Source organism: Triticum dicoccoides, chromosome 6A (genome assembly GCF_002162155.2).
Source record: "Triticum dicoccoides isolate Atlit2015 ecotype Zavitan chromosome 6A, WEW_v2.0, whole genome shotgun sequence".
Classification (NCBI taxonomy): domain Eukaryota; kingdom Viridiplantae; phylum Streptophyta; class Magnoliopsida; order Poales; family Poaceae; genus Triticum; species Triticum dicoccoides.
Genome location: NC_041390.1, coordinates 627,532,573 through 627,537,569, shown reverse-complemented (window position 1 = coordinate 627,537,569; position 4,997 = coordinate 627,532,573).

Here is a 4,997-nt window from a genome sequence, read left to right as displayed (position 1 = left end):
GATTTGAAAATTGCACCATCAGTACCGGTTCGTGGCACGAACCGGTACTAAAGGTCAAACCTTTAGTACCGGTTGGTGCCACAAACCGGTACTAATGCCTCAACCCTTTAGTACCGGTACGTGCCACGAACCGGTACTAATGGGCATCGCACCCTTTAGTCCTGGTTCGTGGCACCAGCCGGGACTGAATGTCCCATTTGAACCGAGAGTAATGCCTATACGGTGCCCTAGCCGCTCGAATCGGGACTAATGCTCAATTAGTCCCGGTTCATAATGCAACCGGTATTAATGCTCTTTTCTGGCCGAACCAAAGCCCCCTTTTCTACTAGTGATCCTCATCTTCCTCCGATTCATCCAACTCCTCCGAAGACGATTCTTCCTCCTCTTCATTATCGCGCGCCGCATCATCACGTGGAGCTTGGAAGCTGTTGGCAAGATCTTCAACGGCATCTTGATGCAGAGGTGTGTGAGGCACACCGGAAGACATTCCGCCCATGGCGCCCGGAGGTGCACCCATGCCTCCCATGAGAGACGTGACTGTAGGAAGGGGCGAGAGGGGTACCGGCGCGGGCGTTCATCAGGTCAATTCGCCGGCGCCGACGCGGGGCGGGCGAAGGTGGCGCGGCGGAGAGAGTGCGGCGCGAGCGCTCGAGCGTGCGGCGCACGGAAGCGGGCGCACCAAATACACTGCGCGCGATGGCGATTCGGACCGCGCGTCCAACTCTATATGCCACGCGCGCTCTTATAGCGCGTCCATGGAAGTCCCTCTGCCGATTGCGCGCGAGCTAAAAATGGGCAAATTTGCTGCGCGGCGCTTATGTAGCGCAGCTGTTGGAGATGCTCTAACCAAACTTGTGTTTGGCTCAACCTAGTGGAGGCAGGTGGTTGCCTCCACGAACCCTCGAGTGCATGGCAAAGAATCATCAAACCCTTTCCTTGTCGATAACTGAACCCCACTTGCCATTAGGGGTGGAAATTGGTAGGGGATAATCTGAAATATCCGATATTCGTATTCGAGAAAATGCCTACTCATATCTGAAACATCCGCATCGAACCAAAATGGAAATGGAAACTATCCGTATCCGAATTTATTAAACAAATAAAAAATAAAATATGGTAGGAGATTTTGAGACAAATATGGATATGGAAGTGGATATATCCGTATCCGAATAAGATTATGGGAGGTAATTTTTAAAATTCTAGACCCAATATTCCAATTATCCAACATAAAAGCCAAATAAGTAGTCAAATTTTACTCTTTATATGATTAAACTTATAAATTATTATGCATTACAATAGTATTTATTCATAAACCTATTTATCATTGACTTATTGTATGTCACAAGTTGATTATTTCAGGTCACATAGTTGTCGACTAATTTACTTAAGCAATATGTTGATATTATGCGTATCCGTTTCGAATCAAGAAAATATCCGATACGTATCCGTATTCGAATAATATCCGAGCCGCATCCGTATCCGATAACATCCATATTCGGATTCGTATTCATTTTGAAAATATGAAAATGAAAGTGGCAAGAGCACTATCCGATCTGCATCCGATCCGTTTCCACCCCTACTTGCCATGCAGTCATCTGAACCTGCCAAGCTAGTGTCACTGAAACCCCACTTGGCCTAGTGAACATTTGGCGAGAGGAATCTGACCAGCTAGATTGAATACGACCACACCACCGCTGGCTACTAGCTACAAGATGAAGCGATCATCATCAAGCTAAGTCTCTTCCACACGTAGGCCTATTCAGTACTTCCTCCGTTCCATAATATAAGAATGTTTTTTACACCAGTAGTTCTCAGTAATCGACTGGCTGCTCGTAGTTCAAGCTTTGATCTAGCTTAGAAAACACCATCCTGCTTAATCAGTGATTCCCACCTTCACCATGTCATAGATGCCCATGTATACGCCAAATCCCTACTAATACTTGTATCTTGTGCCTATATACACACAAACTTAATTAGGGTGCTAGCGGCAAGCAAAAGTACACAATGGATTGAATTATTTTCCTAAATTTCCTGTGTTTTCTCCATCGTCAAGAAAATTAATTTAAATCGTCTTGACTGAGCTTTCGTGATTTGGTTCGTAGCCGTACGTCCGACCCAGAGGAAGTACAAAGATCAGGCATGCCGTCACCCAATCCAGCACCTTCCTTGGTACTTACATAGGCCTCTTCCTCCAGTGATCTTCTTCATTGTTGATGCTTACACATCTGTTAGTGACGTTTCCTTACCATTAGAACTATTCAATCGACCCTAATTAAATTCTACATTTAGTTATTATTGTCGTGTGATCCTGCCATTGGTGTAATATCCATTGAAATGATGCTAGCGGCAAGTGTCTGAGTCGCCAACAATCACGGATTTATCGGGCAGTATGGAGCATACACTTAAAAAGAGGGTAAACCCTTCGAACGCAAGTTTCTTTATAATGTGGTTTTGGACATTGACACGGTCTTTAAACTGAGGTTACATGCATAAATCTACTATTACTAAAACAACATTTGATCTGTTTGTGCAGTTCAAAGTACATACCGCTACTAGCGAAAAGCCTATAGACACTAGTAGAAAAATGTTCATTTGTCCCGGTTCGGGAACCGGGACTAAAGGGTCGGTACTAAAGGCGGTGCTGCTATATAGCAGCAGCTCGCTCCAGCAAAACACGTTGCTGAAATAAAAGTAGCAGTAGCGCGCCTCCTCTAAGACACGCTACTAATATAATTGCCACAACCCCGCCGCAAAACTAGTTTTAGCCGCAGCGCGTCAATACGAAGAGCGCTACTGCTACAGATCATGGCAGTAGCGCATTCTCGTAATACACGCTACTGCTAAGTTTACTAAAAAAAGTTTATAAAGTTTTTTCTTTTCTGTTTTATTTATTTTTTTCTATTTATTTCTGAGTAGTTTTTATATAGTTTTTTCTTTTCCTTTTTTATTTATTTTCTTTTATTTATTTTTGAGTAGTTTTTTTATATAGTTTTTTCTTTTCTGCTTTATTTATTTTCTTCTATTTATTTATGAGTAGTTTTTATATAGTTTTTTTCTTTTCTACTTTATTTATTTTCTTCTATTTATTTCGGAGTAGTTTTTTATATAATTTCTTTCTTTTCTGCTTTATTTATTTCTTCTATTTATTTTTGAGTAGTTTTTTTATATAGTTCTTTCTTTTCTGCTTTATTTATGGCAGAAAGGGTTGAAAGTTGACGACGTGGCTTCGAATGTTGTATAATGAACGCACAAAAAGTCTAGAGTTGTAATAAGTTATTAAAATTTTGAAAAGCCGATGTAACAGATGAGTTTTCGTCTTAAACCCTGATACTTCGAAAAAGAGTGTCCAGTTTCTACACGAAGTGCATCCAGTTTTTGCCGTAACCATCTCTACTTCTTTGCACATGCCATGTGGGTAAAATGATGATACCATGCCAAGTTTCAACCTATTGAGAGTTCCTTTGTAGTGATTTTCAATTTCAGGGTCATTTAGCTCAAAACAAATCAGTAAATGCATCAAAAATAGGAAATTATGTCAGAAAGGGTTGAAAGTTGACAACGTGGCTTTGAATGGTGCATAATGGACGCAAAAAAAGTTTGGAGTTATAATAAGTTTAAAATAATAAAGTGCCTTTGTAACAGATGAGTTTTCGTCCTAAACCCTGATACTTCGAAAAAGAGTGTCCAGTTTGTACACGAAGTGCATCCAGTTTTTGCCGTAACCATCTCTACTTTTTTGCATATGCCATGTGGGTGAAATGATGATACCATGCCAAGTTTTAACCTTTCAGAGTTTATTTGTAGTGCTTTTCAATTTCAGGGTCATTTAGCTCAAAACAAATCAGTAAGTGCATCAAAAATAGGAAATTATGTCAGAAATGGTTGAAAGTTGACGACGCGGCTTTGAATGGTGTATAATGAACACAGAAAAAGTCTGGAGTTGTAATAAATTATTAAAATTTTGAAAAGCCGGTGTAACAAATGTGTTTTCGTCCGAAACCCTGATACTTCGAAAGAAAGTGTCCAGTTTGTACGCGAAGTGCATCCAGTTTTTGCCGTAACCATCTCTACTTCTTTGCACATGCCATGTGGGTGAAATGATGATACCATGCCAAGTTTCAACCTATTCAGAGTTCATTTGTAGTGATTTTTAATTTCAGGGTCATTTAGCTCAAAACAAATCAGTAAATGCATCAAAAATAGGAAATTATTTCAGAAATGGTTGAAAGTTGACGACGTGGATTTGAATGGTGCATATGAACGCACAAAAAGTCTGGAGTTATAATAAGTTATTAAAATTTTGAATAGCCGGTGTAACAGATGACTTTTCGTCCGAAACACTGATACTTCAAAAGAAAGTGTTCAGTTTGTACACGAAGTGCATCCAGTTTTTGCCGTAACCATCTCTACTTCTTTGCACCGGTTCGTAAAAATGTAAAAATATACCCCCTCTGTAAAGAAATATAAGAGCATTTAGATTACTAAAATAGTGATCTAAATGCTCTTATATTTCTTTATAGAGAAACACATTGATCATCAATGATCTTTTTGTGCACAATCTGAATTGACAATATGGGTCCTCACCGGTTTAGAAACAGGAGAAAACTCATATTGTGGCCACAAATTCTACACATAGAGTTCAATGTAGACCAAGTGGTTGTGATAGCTTGAAAAGTAACATATTTAAGGTGGTAAAAACCCTGTTAGCGAAGCGAGGTGAGACTAAAAAACCATTGTAACTAAAAACCTCTAGTACCGGTTTGTGGTATGAACCGATACTAACGGTGCTGGTGGGGCCCCAGCCTGACCACGGCGTGCCACAACCTCTTTACACTAGTGCAGAACCGGGCAATAGCACCGGTTCGTAAGGGGCTTTAGTGTCGGTTCGGTAACCTGCACTAAATTGTAGGCACTAAAACCCCCCCTTTAGTACCGGTTCAGCATGAACCGGTGCTAAAGGGCAAACACGTGGCACGAGCCAGCTCCGTGGGCGCGTA